Here is a 20,341-nt window from a genome sequence, read left to right on the forward strand (position 1 = left end):
ATATCTACAATTCAAAACACCATGAAATGAAATTGATGTGCAAAATCATGCTCGCATTGTCAGCAGAGAAAAAGATGTGAAGCTTTACATAGCAAAGCCCAGCTTGAATGCTGACATCTCTGAGGGCACCAGTGAAGATGATCTACAACAGTTTTTCCTAACCTTGGGTTTCCAGATGTTATTGGACTAAAACCCCCAGAAGCCTTCACCTCTAGCTGTACTGGAGAAGATTTCTGGGAGTTGTTGTCCATGGGGATCCAAGGTTGGGAACAATTGGTTTACAGGATATCCTCTTTCGCTCACTCCCATTCACAAAGTGATACCAAGTAAGGGAAAAATCCCATAAACTGACTCCTTTTTCTACCATTTAACTGCTTCTCACCCAAACACAAAGCAATTGCCATAGCAGTTTTTTTGGCAAGTGTGAATTGTAGTTGATTATTTCCACAGATTTTCATAACCTTACATCTTTCCCACATGAAGCTGCAACACTGTGTCTACATTGGAAAGCTCTTCCTGGTATGCCTGTTCCACACATCCTCAGTTTACAATAAAGTTACTGTTTCTTCCTTTTGAAAAGCCTTTTTTGAAAATCAGTATTTATGCTCTTGCAGCCTGGATTCTTTGCAAACAAAAAGCAAGTGGGGTCAACAATTAAAGATAAGCAAGACTGATCTTTTAATTTATTTGATCTGTATAAAGTCTTGGAACTTTCGGGGCCACTTGTTTCTACACTGGTGGAGGGAAATCAGTTTTAAAAAGCAAAGCGAAAAAGCAAAGCAAAGCGTGCTGCTTATATACCGCCCCATAGCGCTTCAAGCACTCTCTGGGCGGTTTACAATTTAATTATGCAGGCTACACATTGCCCCCCCAGCAAGCTAAGTACTCATTTTACCGACCTCGGAAGGATGGAAGGCTGAGTCAACCTTGAGCCGGCTACCTGGGATTTGAACCCCAGGTCGTGAGCACAGTTTTAGCTGCAGTACAGCGATTTAACCACTGCGCCACGAGGCCCTTTTAAAAATCATAATTCAGAAACTCTTTGTCGAAACATCCCGAAATTTGACACAGAAAAAAAGCAATCTGTCTATTACAACTTTGCCAAATTTGGTGCTGATCTACATAGCTACAAAGGTGCAGTTTTTTGTTTGGGTTGCCCCTTTTTAGAACTGCCTTGTAGAATGTTTATTTGCTTTCGTCGTCTAGTTGTTTAGTCATGTCTGACTCTTCGTGACCCCATGGACCAGAGGACGCCAGGCCCTCCTATCTTCCACTGCCTCCCGTAGTTGTGTCAAATTCATCTTGGTTGCTGCGATGACACTGTTCAATCATCTCATCCTCTGTTGTCCCCTTCTCCTCTTGCCTTCACACTTTCGGAACATCAAGGTCTTTTCCAAGGAGTCTTCTCTTCTCATGAGATGGCCAAAGTATTGGAGCCTCAGCGTCAGGATCTGTCCTTCCAGTGAGCACTCAGGGTTGATTTCCTTTAGAATTGATAGGTTTGTTCTCCTTGCAGTCCAGGGGACTCTCAAGAGCTTCCTCCAGCACCACAATTCAAAGGCGGTCAATTCTTTGGCGGTCAGCTTTCTTTATGGTCCAGCTCTCACATCCATACATCACAACAGGAAAAACCATAGCTTTGACTATTCAGACTTCTGTTGGCAAGGTGATGTCTCTGCTTTTTAAGAGGCTGTCTAGGTTTGTCATCGCTTTCCTCCCAAGAAGCAGGCGTCTTTTAATTTCATGGCTGCTGTCTCCATCTGCAGTGATCATAGAGCCCAAAAAAGTAAAATCTGTCACTGCCTCCATATCTTTCCCTTTTATTTCCCAGGAGGTGATGGGACCAGTGGCCATGATCTTGGTTTTTTTGATGTTGAGTTTCAGACCGTTTTTTGCGCTCTCCTCTTTCACCCTCATTACAAGGTTCTTTAATTCCTCCTCACTTTCTGCCATCAGAGTGGTGTCATCTGCATATCGGAGGTTGTTGAGATTTCTTCCGGCAATCTGAATTCCGGCTTGGGATTCCTCCAGTCCAGGCTTCCGCATGATGTATTCTGCATATAAGTTAAATAAGCAGGGAGACAATACACAGCCTTGTCATGCTCCTCTCCCAATTTTGAACTAATCAGTGTTTCCATATCCAGTTCTATTGCTTCCTGTCCCAGGTATAGGTTTCTCAGGAGATAGATAAGGTGATCAGGCACTCCCATTTCTTTAAGGACTTGCCATTGTTTGCTGTGGTCCACACAGTCAAAGGCTTTTGCATAGTCAATGAAGAAGAAGTAGATCTTTTTCTGGAACTCTCTGGCTTTCTCCATAATCCAGCACATGTTAGCAATTTGGTCTCTAATTCCTCTGCCCCTCCGGAATCCAGCTTGTATTTCTGGGAGTTTTTGGTCCACATACTGCTGAAGCCTACCTTGGAGGATTTTGAGCATGACCTTGCTAGCATGTGAAATGACTGCAATTGTACGGTAGTTGGAGCAATCTTTGGCACTGCCCTTCTTTACGATTGGGATGTAGACTGATCTTTTCCAGTCCTCTGGCCACTGTTGAGTTTTCCAAACTTGCTGGCATATTAAATGTAGCACCTTAACAACATCATCTTTTAAGATTTTAAATAGTTCAACTGGAATGTCATCACTTCCACTGGCCTTGTTGTTAGCCAGGCTTTCTAAGGCCCACTTGACTTCACTCTCCAGGATGTCTGGCTCAAGGTCAGCAGCCACATTATCTGGGTTGTCTGGGATATCCAAATCTTTCTGATATAATTCCTCTGTGTATTCTTGCCACCTCTTCTTGATGTCTTCTGCTTCTGTTAGGTCCCTCCCATTTTTGTCCTTTTCATGTCCATCTTTGCACAAAATATTCTTCTAATATCTCCAATTTTCCTGAACAGATCTCTGGTTTTTCCATTTCTGTTATTTTCCTCTATTTCTTTGCATTGTTCATTTAAGAAGGCCCTCTTGTCTCTCCTTGCTATTCTTTGGAAGTCTACATTCAATTTTCTGTAACTTTCCCTATCTCCCTTCCATTTTGTTTCCCTTCTCCTCTCTGCTATTTCTAAGGCCTTGTTGGACAGCCACTTTGCTTTCTTGCATTTCCTTTTCTTTGGGATCATCTGATTTCGGTATTGCCCATCTGGTGATTTCCATGTATAGAGTCACTTCTTGTGTTGTTGGAAAAGAGTGTTTGTGATGACCAGCTTGTTCTCTTGACAAAGCTCTATTAGCCTTTGCCCTGCCTCGTTCTGAACTCCAAGGCCAAACTTCCCTGTTGTTCCTTTTATCTCTTGACTCCTTACTTCAGCATTCCAGTCCCCTAGAATGAGAAGAACAACTTTCTTTGGTGTCAGTTCTAGAGGGTGTTGTAAATCTTCATAAAATTGTTCAATTTCAGTCTCCTCAGCAATGGTGGTTGGTGCATAAACTTGGATTATTGTGGTGTTGAAAGGTCTGCCTTGGATTCTTATTGACATCATTCTATCATTTTTGAGGTTATATCCCATTACAGCTTTTCTCACTCTTTTGTTGACTATGAGGGCTACTCCATTCCTTCTACGGGATTCTTGCCCACAATTGTAGATATGATAATCATCTGAGTTGAATTCACCCATTCCTGTCCATTTTAGTTCACTGATGCCCAGGATGTCAATGTTTATTCTTGCCATCTCCTGTTTGATCACATCCAGCTTCCCAAGGTTCATAGATCTTACATTCCAGGTTCCTATGCAGTATTTTTCTTTGCAGCATGGGACTTTCCTTTCACTTCCAGGCACGTCCACAGCTGAGTGTCCTTTCGGCTTTGGCCCATCCACTTCATTAGCTCTGGAGCTACTTGCACTTATCCTCCGCTCTTCCTCAGTAGCATGTTGGACGCCTTTCGACCTGAGGGGAGTCATATCTTTTAGCCTTTTGTTTCTGATCATGGGGCATTCTTGGCAAAGATACTGGAGTGGCATTGCCAGTTGCTACTCCAGGTGGATTGCATTTAGTTGGAACTCTCCACTATGACCTGTCTGTCTTGGGTGTCCCTGCACGGCATAGACCATAGCTTCTCTGAGTTACTCAAGCCCCTTCGCCATGACAAGGCAGCAATTCATGAAGGAGTGATTCGTTTTACTGCACAATAACTCAGCTGCACTACTGTGCAATTGCAAAATCATTTGTTTTCTGATATTTAATATATCATTCCAAACACATATGTATTAATGATATTTTAACAGTACACCAAACTGTTCCTCATTTTTATCTTTCTAGTTATGCTAGTTAAGCCCAAAATATACACACATTAGTTTGAGAACATACTTCAATTAGGAACTGAGTAATACCCTTCCCACTATTTATTTGTAATAAGAGGAACATAATTTAAAAAGTTCATTTAAAAACAAAACCCACAAATAAACTAAAATCCAAGATCTACTTCTTCTTTTCCCTCACCTGCCCCTTTTTGAAAGAATATAAGTCCGGAAAATGTTTTCCTCAAGGAATTGTATCTGACCCTGTTCTAACTTGATCTAGAGAGACTGGCTCTAGCTCTATCAGCTACTTTCGGACAACTAGCAGGTCCAAACCAGATCGGTAGTAACTAATTTAAATAGTCACAGGTGTGGCAGTAATCATTCAGCAGGAATAGAAGCCTTGTGGGCCTTCAGCTGCATTGAAGGCCCTGCAGCAGAACTCTTGATTTTGTTTCCTACAAACTAGTGCTCCAAAGAAGCTGAATGATGGAGATTAATCACCGGTATAAATCTCACCAGATGAAAGCAGAGGGTAATGGTGTGAACAGGCCAGGGAAAGTTCAGCTGTTGTTTATGTTGCACTCTTTCACTGCATACACACATTTAACTTAGAACTGTTACTTTGTTTTTAATGGTCTCCTTCATTTTGCTCTTTGTGTAATGTTGCAGCACTGCTTCTATTCCAATTTATGGAGGCTAATGGAGCTGTAAGGGTAACCCTATGATTTAGACAGTGAGGTGTAGGTAAAGCAGATGTCGATTATTTAAGCTACTGGTTTAGTTTTCCAAACCTTAAATCTCAACTTGAAACATGGGGTTTAAACCATTATTTTACTGTACTGGCTGATAGTCCGTCCCATAAATTATACCATGTAAAACTGATGATATTAGCAGCCACTATGATTTTTTAAAAATAAAACATATATGACTTCCCCCAATGGTCCTGAGGCTCCTGTGGAATCTCTTTCATCATTGGGAAGTCACGGTGCAAGGAGACTTTAATTGCTATCATCACTGCTGGTAAAGTCAGACTCATTTACTATCAGTATTCAAAATATGTTTATATTCAAAATAAACAGGTTACACAATATGCAGAGAATGTCACTGTTTGCACAACTTTTTGCTTCCTTGTTGCCTGGTGTGATTTTTAGTTATGCTTGCATGAACAGGTTTTTGCACATTATTATCTAAGCTCTGAGAATCTCTAGCTAACAGCCTCTCCCTCTAACGTAGAGGAACTTGTATGTTGGAGAGTGGAAGGACAGGCAGTAATTGAACTTCTGTCCTATTAAGTATGAATGCAGCTCTCAGACCTTAATACACAATTATTTTTAAAAATTCAATTGAACCATATTACTTAAGTTTGGGGCAGAGAGAGAAAGTGTGTGTAGTATGTTAGATTGTATGTTTAATCTCTTTCTCACTTATGTACCTTAGAAGATGTGGGGGTGATTGAAATTTGCTGAGTCATTTGTGAATGGGAGAGAGAGCCAGTTTATGTAGTAGACAACCAAGCAACAAAAAGTAAGGGAACAATGTGTGTGCAAAGCATCTCCTTCTTAAAGTAAATGGTGTATCACATCTAGAAACTGAATAACCCTTGGGAGCCACAATTAGCCATATTAATAAGGACAGATATTTTACACATTACTTGAGTATGGTGTAAGAGAAAGCATGGAAGTTGCAGGGATTATGTCTCTGGGTAACATTTAAATGACATGGTAGTGGTTTTCTATTTCATTGTGCTGTTGGGTGGTTCATAGTAGTCACTCTCTAGTACTTGTATTGTCTATTCAGAACACAATAGATAGCTTAATTACTTTTACTCTGCATGTCAGAAGATCTGGGTGATCATAACAGTACTGATTTGTACATTTGGAAGCTGAATTAGGCTGAAATAGCACACTTTATGAAACACAAATTACAACATCGCAGTCACTTTATTGTTATTATATACAAATGCTCTTCATCTTAATAGAGAAAAGCATTTTAAATCCTCCAATGGTACGCAGTTTATAAAATCTCAAAAGCTCTCAATGTCATTTTCAAGCATTTGAAGTTGGCAGAATTATGTCAAAATGCTATGCAAACATGTAAAAGCTCTTATTTATAAAGAACACACACTCTTGGATTGAGGTGTATGACTACGGGAAGAGACTCCTGCTGTTGCATTCAAGCTTTTCTGGAAATGTACAACTGAAAACAAAAATCTCTGTATTTATCTCACACTGGGAAACAGAAGTGGTAGGAGTGTGTGAGAGAGACAGTGGGGAAGAAATTTTTTTTAGCTACAACATATTAGCATTATCTTTCTGAAAACAGTTATGTTTGGATATTCCCCAGTGTTTAGAACAATAATTAGTGGTAAAAGCAAAATAGAAATTAAAAGTTAAAAAAAGAGAAGACAAAAACGTGGTGGCACCTTACAGATGAACTTTTATATTTTTTAATGTGAGCATTTATGGACAAGTCCACTTCATCAGACCTAAGAGATTTAACATAGCAATAATTATCAAAATACAGGGATTGTGGTTTGATGGTAAGACAGTGATGATAGCATATTTGATATGCAGGTCTTTCATTGACCTGTCAAATGGCAAAACAATCTTCTGAGACAAAGCCTGAATGCAAAAGAGCAGGTAGACAATTGCTGTGTGCAGAAAGGCAGAAGTATACGATAGATGGCCCTTGGATTAATAGCAATATATTGTATATACTTGGTCTGCTATTTCATACAGTTCTAGAACTACAAAGGAGTCTTAGCACATGCAAAATACAACAAGAGTGTGATGCGGGAAGACAATGCAAATCTACTTAACCTCAACAGAATAGAAAGGTAATGTACAGATTAGAGATGGGCACAAGTCAGAAAAATTGTGATTCATTTTCATTCAAGATTCATCAAGGTTGACAAATCACAAATTATGTATAATTTTTTTCCTGAAGAATCAACAAACCCATAAATTTATTTTTACTTTTAAACCCTATAAACACCCCCAGCTCCTAGAAACACCAAATTTGCAGGGACATGTCCCCTGACTCTCCTCTACATGCCCTGCTAGATTGGTGAAGTTTAGATTTTTGATGTCCAAATTATACATCCACAAGGAGGGACAACCTACAGGAAAGTTCCTCAGAGTGCCTAGAGACACCAAAATCACGGAGAAGTTTCCCATGTCTCTCCTCTACAATCACTCCAAGTTTGCTGAAGATTGGGGGAATCGCCCCCCCAGGAAAGTGCCCTTTAGCAGCTGGCTTGAGGAAACCCAAACCTGGAGGGATTGTAGAGTCAGTAGAAGCTTATTTGTGATTTTAGTGTCTCCAGGTGCCGGGGGGGGGGGCTTTCCTGGGTGGGCTTTTTAATAGGTGTATAATTTGGACTCTGGAAACCCAATCTTCACTATACTATGAGAGATTGTAGAAGAGGGCAAAGGAAGCTTCTCTGCAGTTTTGGTGACTTTAAGTGTCTAAGGGGACTTTTTATAGTCAAATGAATTGATGAATCAAAATCACTAAAAATCATTGATTCATATTCATTGGGGCATTGATATGTATGAATATGAATTGACAAATTAGCAATTTTTTGAATGATTTTGGTGATTTGGGGTTTTTTAATTAATGTCCAGATCATGAGAATAGTGTCACTCTTCTTTGGCATGATTGGATTTCACCTGGATTATTATGTTTTGTTCTGTGAACCAGTTTCACAAAGATATTGAGAGGCTACATCCAGAGGAGGCCAATCAGGATCAAAAAAGGTCTTGATACCAAGCCCCTTAAGGAATGTTTCAGGGAGTTGGGCATATTTAGTCTGAAGAAGAGAATACTGAGAAGTGCTATCTTCAACTGTTTGAAGGGCTTTCATGTGCAAGGTGGGGTAACCTTGACTTCCACTCCTTTTAGAGGTTAGTGTCCCATTCAGTGCATACAAATCACAAGAAAGATAATTCTGAGTAAACATTAGGAAGTAATGATATTAAAAACTGCTGTGGAAGATGGTGGGCTCTCCTACACTGTACTGGTTTTGTGCATGTGTGTATGTTTCATAATAGAGATGGCCTTCTGTTGGAAAAGTTTATCTGTGGAATCTTACAATGACTAGGAGTTGGACAAGTTGATTTTTTTTAGCTGTCTTGCAACTCTGTAGTTCTGCAACTCTATGAAATGGCACATCAGGCAAAGGAATGTTTTAATCTTTACACCAGCTTTTATTTCCAGGGTTTTTAAAAATATGGTTAAAGATTTTAAAGAAATTAGCTCTAAATTCATTCTGAGGTTGCAGAGCTCAGTTTGTACTGGAACTGTTTTTATCAGCCTGAACGTTTAGCAGAATGAGCATGGAATAAAATTGTGTCATATTGAAAGTACAACAAAATCCATCCTTATTAACCATCAACATCCATCTAGTAAAATAATTAATAACAGTGTGCTTGGACGGACATTCTGAATCCATGTTAGAAGTAGAGGAAAATCCAGAAAACATGGATTAATACTTTTTTTACCCTCCAAGTCATTTACAAAGGTAGACATTCCTTAATTTATTGGCTGAAATCTTGTTGAACAGCTCTGTGTGTTCAATGGGGAGGATGGCATAATCTGTGGCAAAGTGCTGCTAATTGAAGGCAAATTGCCACTGATTAAAGGTGGTGATATGCACCTCCAAAAATGTCCAGAAGACACTTCTAATCAGCAGCAATTAGCTCCTGCTGATGACATCATTGCCATTATGCAGATGGAGCTGCACAACAGGATTTCAGCCAGTGAGTTTAGACACCAAATGCTCTGGGTTGCCCAGTTTTCTCCTAGTTAATAACTGGACTGTCAAAAGAAAGAGGTTGACTTTTAGGAAAAAATATCTCTATTGAATCCAAAAGTAACTTAAAAATACCTAAATAAAAAAGTTTTAAACACAAACATCTTGTTACCTCCCGCAAATATATTCAGGTCACCTCTTAGATGAAAGGCAGTGTGAATTTTTAACTGAAATCCTGAAACACTACTGGAGTATGCCTATTGAATCATTGGGGATTTGAGAAGTCAGCTCCTCTATAAGTTCCATTGATTCAATGGGTTTACTTGAGTCACAACTTACTATGCTGAGCAACAGGATTCCAGCCACCGTGTTCCTATTGTTTCAGTTCTAATGGATGGAAGATAACTACCTTTCCCGCACTGTGTATTTGTCTCCCAAATAAAATTGGGTAGAACTTTAGATGTTTAAGTCCTATTTGCTACTTTCATTATGTTAACCTCTAATTTTCACTGTTTTACAAGCCACATTCTAGCATCTACTTTTATTCCCCTATGTCTTGCATTTTCACAGTAGTCCTACTATATAGCATTAAAGTCTGAAATAATATAAGACAATGGTTCCCAACCTTGGGTCCACAAATGTTCTTGGACTAATACCTCTGAAAGATAGCTGTGCTGGTCAGGATTTCTTGGAGATGTAGTCCAAGAACATCTGGGACCTAGGACTAGGAACCACTAATTAAGCATGGTGGAGGCAGGGAAGAGCAAGGCATATACCTAACTGCCCCCATACAACCAGAATTCCACCAGGCCATTGTTTGTTTCTTTGTTACTGAGACTTATATCCTGACTGACTTAGTGGGATCATTACTCTGGATGATAATTACAATATAGTACCAACCCAAAACCCCGCTCACCATTCCCTAACATAATGAATGGACAATAAACTCTATGCTCATAAAACAAATGAAGTAAACAAATAAAACCAAGTAATAGTGACAGTGGAAAAGTGTTGAAGGGTACACTAAATGAGGAGGAGAATATCCTTAAAAGCTTCCCTAAATAGTAAGGCTTTTACGTGTCTTTTAAAACTCTGGAGGGAGCAGGCTTGCTGGATCTCTAGTGGAAGGCCATTACGAAGTGCAGGGGCAACAACCAAAAATACCCACTGTGACGTTTGCCCATTTGTGGCCCCGGTTTCTCCCCAAAACATTGCATTGCAATAGGTGGCAAAGCATCGCGTTGCGATGATTGGTAAGCGTTTCGCTTACCGATCTTCGCATTGCAATGTTAGGGAAATAGCTGATTGGCGGTTCCAAAATGGCTGCCGGGTGCAGAAAATGGCCACCCACAGCGTTTTCGCGCCCTGCCCCTCTCTTACCGAGGCAGTGAAAATGGCGGCCGGATGGGGAATCTTTGCTTACCGGTGAGTTTTGGCCCCACAGGAACGCATTAAACGGAGTTTAATGCGTTCCTATGGGGTTTTACATTCCGTTTAGCGATGTTTCCGGATAGCAACATTAATCCTGGAACGGATTAACGTCGCTATGCGGGACACCACTGTACATATACATGCATACACACACACACACACACACACAGAGAGAGAGAGTCACCTTGTAATATATTATACAGTATCTATCTATCTATCTATCTATCTATCTATCTATCTATCTATCTATCTATCTATCTATCTATCTATCTATCTATCTATCTATCTATCTATCTATCTATCTATCTATCTATCTATCTATCTATCTATCTATCTATCTATCTATCTATCTATCTATCTATCTATCTATCTATCTATCTATCTATCTAGTCACCCTGTAATATATATACAGTATATGTATAATATATTACAGGGTGATTTTATTTGTTCTGTTGGTGTTAAACAATATCTCAGTGTTAGTGATATTCCATTCAGTTTTTCTACCTGTGATATGTACTGTATCCTGCTTTTTCTAATCTTTCTGCTTCTCTCTCTCCTCTTGGTTGTCTTCTCATTTTCTGATGTTTAATTTATCCAAGACTATTAAGTTTGTTTCTGTTCTCCTCTTGCTGCTTTTTCCCCCTTAAAATATTCTTCCTTTAAAAAAAATCTTATATTTTTTTTCATTTTGTTTTAGGCGGTAAGGCTAAAATAAACCAAATACCAGCAACTGCTTTCAACAGATGCTGGTAATTTCAACTTCTCACTCTTTCTAAGAGCTGACCTTTGCTTTCTGGTTTCTCTGCTCATTCTTTAACTTGTTCTTTGATTTTATCTCAGAATTGTTATTTCTACCATTTTTCTTCCATTTTTCTGTTTGTCTTTCTCTTCTTTTTCAGCTTATAAAAACAATATCTTTGCTGCTATGTTCTCCTTGGTTACTTTACCTCTTGCAGATAAAGATCAAGATTTTGGCTGAAATGCTGAAATCCAGAATACACTCACCTAGGAACAAGTCCCATTAAACTCAGTGGGGGGTTCTTATGATGAGTAGATGTCCATTTGATTGCACTGGGCTTTGTGTGTTGGGTTTTTTTACATGACAAGTCTCTATTATATGCCTCTCTCATAGCTTGTCTTCTTTCATGTTACATTTCCTCATGATTTTTTGTTTGCTTTGAATACTCTGCCAATACATTCTGGTACATTTAATCTCTCTCAGCTTTTAGGAAACATCTTTAAATGCATTTCTTTCTGTTAAATTATATTCAATAGGGAGATACATTTTCATCCTTCTTTCTCCACTACCCTTTCTTTAGAGTTACTCAGTTCTGCATTTTTGGAAATAGCTGTTTTCTCATTATTTTGTTCTCATTATTTTGTAGACTATATTGAAGAAGTTGCCTTGTGCTCTGATATCTGAAAACTCTTGTAAACGGGAACATTTGTACCCTTTTAATGCCCCTCTTAAACACTGAGTGTAATGAAATTTCACCTGGCATCCAGATGATGTTCTCCTTTATATTGTTACTTGTCAGAGCATCTCTTCTTCAGAGCAACTTCTCATCCAACCCACAGCTCCCAATCTATGAAGTTATGGTTGCCCACCCCAAGGGAGGCCCATTAATCTAAAATCAGGAACCATGCCTTCCTGTTAGTGGCTGCCATGTTGTAGAACTCCCTCCCAGTGGAGATGTGATAGGCCCCTTCCCTCCTTAGCTTTAGGAAGCAAGTAAGGACATGGCTTTTTACTCAGACCTTCTATAGTCTTGCCCCTGCTTAAACTTGGTCTCTGTAATTTTTTAGGACCCAGTGTTTATATATGTATTGTTACAGTTTTGTCATCATCTTTTATTTTAATCTAGACTTGCTTATTATAGTTAGGCTCTGTCATTTAATGAATTTTATTTCATGTGCGCATTGATGTCTTTATTGTAATCTGTCCAGAGTAGTGCCTTTGCCACTAGATGGGTGGGAGTAAGAATTTAAATTTAAAAAAAAATCAATAAATTACCTTACTTCGAACCATTCCTTTGCCTGCCCAGCCTGGAATAATGAGACGAGACACAATAAAGTGGTTTAAACTAGGGCCACAACTTTATTAACTTATTAACAGTTTAATTTCCCCTGTTTTAAGGGGGCCTGCCATACAAAACATCCATACTACATATGTAGATCAGATATTGTATTGTCAAGGTAATCTAATATCATCAATGGATTCTTGTATGTACTGTCTCACCACGATCATTTCTTCCCCTAAGTTCCTGTCTCTTTCTGGTCCCAATTGTACATCAGCTTCCAGCTTTCCTTTACAAAGTGTCTTGGTTGATCCCGTATTGCCTCTGAAAATATATCTAGTTCACCAATATCCAGGAGCTTCTTTAATAGCTCCTCCATCATTGGTATTTTTCCATTCTTTCATTTTTCGAGCCAGAGTAGCCTGGCTGCTGTGTATATATACTGAAGACTATATTTTATTTTTTTTCATCAATGAGCTCTGGCATTATATTCAGTAACAACATTTCAGATTTAAAACTTAGTTTTTGCTGGACAATTTCTTGTGACATTTCCCAAACCTGTAAACCCCCCCCCCTTTTATTCCACAGGACCACCATACATGATAATAAGTCCCTGGATTTTTTTTTAACAATTCCAACAAGCATTGTTGATCCCTTCTGACATCCTTCTGACATTTGTGCCAGTCTTAGGTAAAGGTAAAGGTTCCCTTTGACATTTTTAGTCCAGTCGTGTCCGACTCTAGGGGGCACTGCTCATCCCGTTTTTCAAGCTGTAGAGCCAGCGCTTGTCCAAAGACAGTTTCTGTTGTCATGTGGCCAGCGTGACTAGGGAGCGCCATTTTACCTTCCCACCAAGGTGGTACCTATTTATCTACTCACATTTACATGCTTTCGAACTGCTATGTTGGTGAGGAGCTGGGACAAAGTGATGGGAGCTTCGATGGATTCGATCTTACGACTGCTGGCTTCTGCAGTTAAGCCCACCAGAGTAAAATGCCATCTATAAAACATTTTAGGGATGTTTTCTCTAAAATTGTTTAATCAACCTATAATGATCTTTCCACATTTTTGTCCAGTCACCAATATCAATGTTATAACCAAAGGTTTGTGGCCATTTGACCATCACCTCATTCACCCTCTCATCTTCCAGGTCATACTCTAATAGATATGTATACATTTTTTGATTATTTTCTCTTTTGTGTAGATCCATAGTTCATCCACCTGAATATTCCCCTCAAAAAAGCCCATATTTTTATCCTTTTTATATCTTGATTCTAATTTCAGCATTGATCACCAATTTGTTGATAGATCTAATCTCTCTAAATCATGTTTATTTTTCCGAATTTGATCTTTAGTTAACAAGTCTTTATACATGAGTAGAGCTCCCTCCTGGCTTAGCACTTTCAATGTAAGGCCTCTATTGGAGCTATCCATATTGGAATTTTCTTATAACTTTGCACTTGAAATTTTTGCCATATTAAATATACCGCTTTCCTCACAATATAATCTGAGAAATATGTCTGATTTTTCCATACCATACATATGAATGCCAACCCATCTTTAAACCATGACCTTCCAATTTCAACAGTCTTTGATTTCCTCATGTTATCCATTCTTTTATTCAATCCGTAGCACAGGCCTTGTAATATAATAACCAATACGGCAGTCCTAGTCCTCCTCTCTCTTTTAAGTCTTGTAGTGCTCTTTTACTCTTGGCTTTTTGGCCTTCCAAACAAATTTTGAGATCAGGCTGTCCAGGTCCTTAAAGTATTGATAATTTAATAAAATTGGCAAGCTTAAAATAGAAATAGGAATTTTGGTAAAATGTTCATCTTTATTATGGCGATTCATCCCGTCATTGAGATTTCTAGCTTGTTCCACTATTCCAAATCTCTCTGTATTTCTTTCCGGATTGAGAGCTAATTTTCTTTCATCAAATTACTTGTCTTTTTTGTAATAATGACTCCTAAATATTTAACCATTTGTTCCTCCTGAACACCAGTTTTTATTATCAATTTTTCCACATCCTCTCTATTCATATTTTTAATCAGAAATTTCATTTTTTTGGTAGTTTATTTTGAGTCCTGCAACAACTCCAAAATCTTCTATTGTTCCCAATAGTTCTTCCATGCTGTCCAAGGGGTTTTCTAGTATCAATGCAAAGTCATCAGTATATGCTTGTAAAACTTATATTCTTCTCCCCTGATTTTGAGGCCTCTAATTCCATTATTTCGTCTTATTTGTCTATTCAGAATTTCTAAGGCTAGAATAAATAGCAATGGAGATAGAGGATGGCCCTGCCTCATGCCTTGTTCAATTTGGATATCTTGACCATTGACTTTGATCTTAGCCTTCTGTTTGGTGGTATATTGCTTTAATTGCTTGTAGAAAATTTCCTTCTGCCCCCATCTTCTTTAATTGCAATAGCATAAATTCCCACTTCCCATTACTGAAGCCTTTTCCGCGCCTAGGAAGATCAGCATCATTTGTTTTTCTGGATGTGTTTCATAATATTCCAAAATGTCTATTATTAATCTTATATTTGACGTAAGTTTCCATTTGGGGATGAAGCCTGTTTGATCCTTATGTATCATTTCAGTAAGTACCTTCTTTAATCTAGTTGCCAGGATGATTGCATATATCTTATAATCAACATTCAAAAGAAAGATTGGTTTGTAGTTCTTAATTTGTTTCCTTTCCGTCCCTGCTTTATGTATTAGGGAGATATTCACTTCTTTCCACGAATCCAGGATTTTTCCTCTACTTTCAATGTAATCCACTAACTTTTTAAAGTGTGGAGTTTATGGTTTCTTCCAATGTTTTATAATATTCAGCCGGAAGACCATCTGGTCCAGGGGCTTTACCATTTTTCTCTTTTTCCCATGCCTCCACGATTTCGCTTGTCAGAATTGATTTAGATTTTCTAATTGATGGGGGCTAAATTTCCAGTTAGAGAGTTTAACCAGATAGGTCCATTGTTACCGCTTCTCTATTTCTTTCTTTTTGTAGAGGTTAGTATAAATTTTTTTTGTATTATTTTTTGAAATTTTATTGGTTTGTATGTTTCCTTCTCTTCCTTATCCACTATTGCATGAATCATTGTTTTTTTTTCTCTTTCTCTTTTAATTCTATATGCTAACCATTTTCCTGGTTTATTAGCATTCTCAAAAAAAAAGCCTTACAAATTTGACACCCCCCCCCCATCTCTTCCTGTTCCAATAGATTAATTTTATGCTGTAGTAGATTGCTTTTATTTTAGGTACTTCACTGTAGGTTTTTTTTCCAATTCTGTTTTTTTTTCTTCAGGGATGTTATTAATGTTTGATATTGTTTGTTTCTTTCTCTTCTCTTTTGTGCATTAAAATCTATCACCAGGCTTTGAAAGTATGCTTTCGCTTCATTCCATATGACTGGCATTTCTGTATCTTTGGGTTTATTAATTTGAAAAAAAAAATTATTATTATTAGTTTTGATCAAAAAGGCTTTGGCCTTCATTAAGTAATTGTTAAGTCTCCATCCTCCTTTTCTTAAGGGATGTCCTAAAGTCATTGGTATTGGGTTATGGTCTGCATATGTATTTGATAATATTTCAATTTCTTCCACTTGGTGTATCATTTCTGCTGAAATCCAACAGTTATCTATTATTGACCATGAACTGTGTCTGTTTGCATAGAATGTATAATCTCTTTTCTGAGGGTACTCCGGATTCACCAGATATCAATTAGATTAAGTTCTTCTGCCATTTCTAAAAAAAACTTGGGGATCATATTTCTCCTCTTCTTCCTCTCCTTTCCACCCATTGCTAAGGTATCTTTTTGCTTGTCGATTATTTCATTGAAATCCCCCATAATACATATTTTCTTTTCATGTCTTTGTATCAGCTGATTTCCCAATTGTTCATAGAATCTTTCTTGTACTTCATTCAGTGCATAAATGTTCACCAGCAGTATTTCTTCTCTGTTTAAAAGTGACATTCTATTATTAAAGGACCCAAAACATCCAGTGTAAGTAAGAATGGGATGGGTGAAAAAAAAACCTGCACCCAAAGGCCAATGTAAGTGCATGTCAAAAATTCCCATCTAGCCCCGAAGCAACCAGCTAGTCTCATTCTTACTATATGGGTAGGTGGGTGGGAAGCAGCCAACGGCAGGGAAAGAGGACTGCACAGGAAAAGGCAGCCTTCTTACAGGCTCGCCCTTAGCCCTGCCTGCCATCCTCTCAGGCTTCCCTGCTGCATCTCTCCAGATGGGTGAGCAAAGAAGCCCCATTCCAGAGGCCGTGTAGCAGTCCAGAGGGACCTTGCCCACCCAGCCCAGAATAACGAAACAAGACAGAATAAAGTGGATTAAAGTAGGGCTACAACTTTATTAACTTATTAACACTTTAATTTCCCCTATTTTAAGAGGGCCTGCCATAGTGCAAAACAGGTCTAAGACTGTTGTCGATCTTACTTGATTGGTCCAGACCTTTCCCCTGTGAAATCTTGCACTGAAAGGGGGCACTGTTCTCCATCCCAGCACCCTCTTGGCCATACGCACTGGAGGCCGGCCTAAAGTCTAGCCTTGGGACCCCAATAGAACAGTGTCCCCTGGGGTCCTGTGTTTTCCCCTCCCCATAGCAGAACCTTTCTTACTGTAATTCTGAGAGGAGGGGTGTCTAGCCCCCACTGGGTGTATCCCCTGTAAATCCTCTGCTCCTGTCCTGCTTTGCACTACCCACCATGTCATGGGGCTACACAGTATGCCCCGAGCACCCCCACCAGGTTGAAAACATCAGCCCTAAGGCCCCCTTGCAAGTCACAAAGAAATGAATCTAGCCCTAGATCAGATAAGTGTATCCCTATATAACTCAGGGCAACTAACTCTAATATCGGGGTGCAAAATAACTGAACCCTCTTGAGCCCTAGTGGCCCTACCAACTTCCCTGTGAAGTCCTTTCTGGGCCTTGTTGATGCACCTAGGGTCTCATCTGGTCTTCCATACAATCACAGGTATAATCGACGATCATACTATGCATGTTGCAGGAAAATGCAATGCAAACACGCACAGGTCTGCAATGACCTGCAATATCAATGTCTTGCCTCCACACTGGGTCAGATTGTTGCCAGCAAGGTGGATTAACGCAACTTTGGGGCACATCTGGAGTACCCTGGGATGCTGATTCTACTAAATCATCCCAGAGCATGCTTCTCAAGCCCCTTCACTCCCATGTGGCTATAATGACCCCAACCGCATCATCCCACATACTTCACTGCCCAAAACACGTAGTTCTGACCGTATAAACATACTCATATTTGGGTCAACAAATTCCTTGAACTTGAAACAATAAGAACACAAAAACCAAAATGCCAGTACCTACAACAGTTGTAATGGTCAAATGTAACCTTGATATCTGAAGGAAGACCATTGCCCAACCCTCTTAATGTCCTCTATTCTGTACCCCAAAGCAGCCGCTGTAGATGTTGAGCCTATGCAGAATGAATGGGTGCCAAATCGCCAACCTTGTATCCCAAACTTTCTTAAGGCTGGAGATGTGACCCTCCAAAATTGGTATTTCATGAGCAAGCATGCCTCAATAAACCTCCTTCCTCACCACCTCTGAACCTCACATATTCTATTGCTACCTTAACAGGGCACTTGGCCTTTTCCCATCTGATCAGTCTTGGATCTCCTAAGAGTAATCACAATGTGCCTACCTGAAATTACCATATCCTTCTTCTGCAAAGAGGATAGATGTGTATTGCTCTTTCCTGCTGCCACCAGCTCTCTTATCGTAAGATCCCCAAGAAAGGCAATAAGTGTTGCTGCCCTAAAAAGGCTCACTTCAAATTGTTCAGAGTACACTGCATTCCAAACTGTACGTAGCTGGAGTAAGATTTCTGGTGATATAGGTATGCAGGTGTCTCTGACACTCACTCTTTCTTGGCTCCAACCTTCCAACATTTTTCTAATGCGAAATGTTCCAGTGGTGTCATGGTATCCTTGAGCTTTGGCATAGAAAGCTCCCAACTTCAGCTCTGTTCTCTAAAATGAGATACCATTGAATTCCTCCAAAAATCTCAACCAAACTACAGTGGTGCCTCGAATTATGAACGCCCCTACCTATGAACATTTTGACTTATGAACAGCTCCAGCTGCAAAATTTTGCTTCGACTTGCAAACGGAGCTTCCACTTATGAATGAAAAAAGGCAGGGGAAAAAGGTGGGAAATTCAAACCACTGGATCCGCCAGTGCCAGGAGGCAAGCTGCCAGACCATGCCAGCCAGGCTCTGCCTCCTGGTGCTGGGTAGGTCCCCGCAGCCTCCGCCGCCACCATGGTCCATAAGCTCGCCTCCTGCAGTGGCAGAGGTGGAGGCAGTGGGGATTGACCAAGTGCCGGGAGGCAGAGCCCGGCCGCCATGGTCTGGCAGATCACCTCCTTAAGTTCAGCCAATTTGTGCACCTTAGACTCTCTCTGTGACCTACACAATTCAGTTGAACCTGTGATCAACCTGTCCTGTGCTCTTTCCCTCTCCAATGCACTCAGCTTCTCCCATATAGCTGTGTAGTCTGGCCAGTCCTCATCGTCTGATGAAATTACAGGTGAGGGTTGAGCAGGTGCCTTGTGTTTTGCAGACTGCTTGCCTTTGCTCCCCCCTCAACCCTTTTTGGGTGACATAGTGCCTATGCAAACTGCCCAAAAGCTATCAGCTATAGAGTGCCACCTGTTCTAGCCACACTGTGTTACTCCCAATTCAACTTGACTAAATGCTGTATGTTACTTATTTATTATTGATTTTTTTTTTTTTTTTAGGAAGGAAGGAAGAGAAGCTGGGATAGGTGCTCTTGGACCTTTCTTCTACCCCCACCCCCAAACAGTTCAATAAATTTCTATTAGCACTTTATTATTTCCTCTCTTGCATCCAAGAGGATGCAATGTAGCAGCTAAAAACAACCCCTCGCTTTTCCAAGTCTCTTTTCATGGGATACGTATTTAAGGCAACTCCTGTCCTCAGCCTTCCTATAGGGTGATAGCAATATTTTTCAGTATTGTGGACCAGTTCTTATTTCCCATTGGCTGCTGAGTCCTCCCCATGCATAGCATTCAGCAGTGATCACTCAAATGAAGGGAGGGAAAGCTGGAAGTCCCCCAGCAGCTATAAAGTTATTTAGAAGTTCCTCTGTATCAGGAGCATGATATGGCTGGGGGCTGGGAGGGCTTTAGGACCCTCAATCCAAATGTCCACCATTTCATCTTCCCCAGTAAGGATTTTTTTTTAATTCAAGGCAATGGTACTTTAGTGAAGATAAAAGGCTTACAAAAGCAAAAGGAACAAAAAAGAAGCCATGATTAAATAGGTGTAAAGTACAATAACATGAGAGAAATAGTTCCAAGTATAAAAAGCAACTCAAAAAAGTAAGCAAAGCAGCAATACCACCTGAAATATCTCCAAGCCCCTTCTTCCATAAGAAGACCACTGAATACAGTGGTAGGCTTTCCTGGTCCCCCAACAGAGTTCTGACAAAGGCTGCTTCCCAGGCACCCTTGGAAGTCTGAGGGAATCTTGTGATTCCCAGAGCTCAGCAGTGCACTTTTCTATTCTTATTTGGCTGGGAACTAAGTAAGTACAGAGGGTCTATTCTGCCTCCTGCTGCTTTAGGGCTTCCAAGGTATAAGAGAAGTGGTAGATCCATTGGATAGATAGTTCCTGAACAGTTTAAACTATCCCAAGAAATGCTGTGTGGCCTGTATGGCTCTGTCAATTGCTTCCAAATAACTCCCTCCACAAAAAACCCTCATTTTTTGCTTCCTCACTATGAGTATTGTGGAAAGAGCAATCCTATTCAATGTTGCTGACAAAGGTTATATTTCCTTCTGCAACACCTGAAGTCAAACAGGATGACAACTTCTCTAGTGGC

This window comes from Pogona vitticeps, chromosome 3, assembly GCF_051106095.1.
Source record: "Pogona vitticeps strain Pit_001003342236 chromosome 3, PviZW2.1, whole genome shotgun sequence".
NCBI classification, from domain to species: Eukaryota; Metazoa; Chordata; class Lepidosauria; order Squamata; family Agamidae; genus Pogona; species Pogona vitticeps.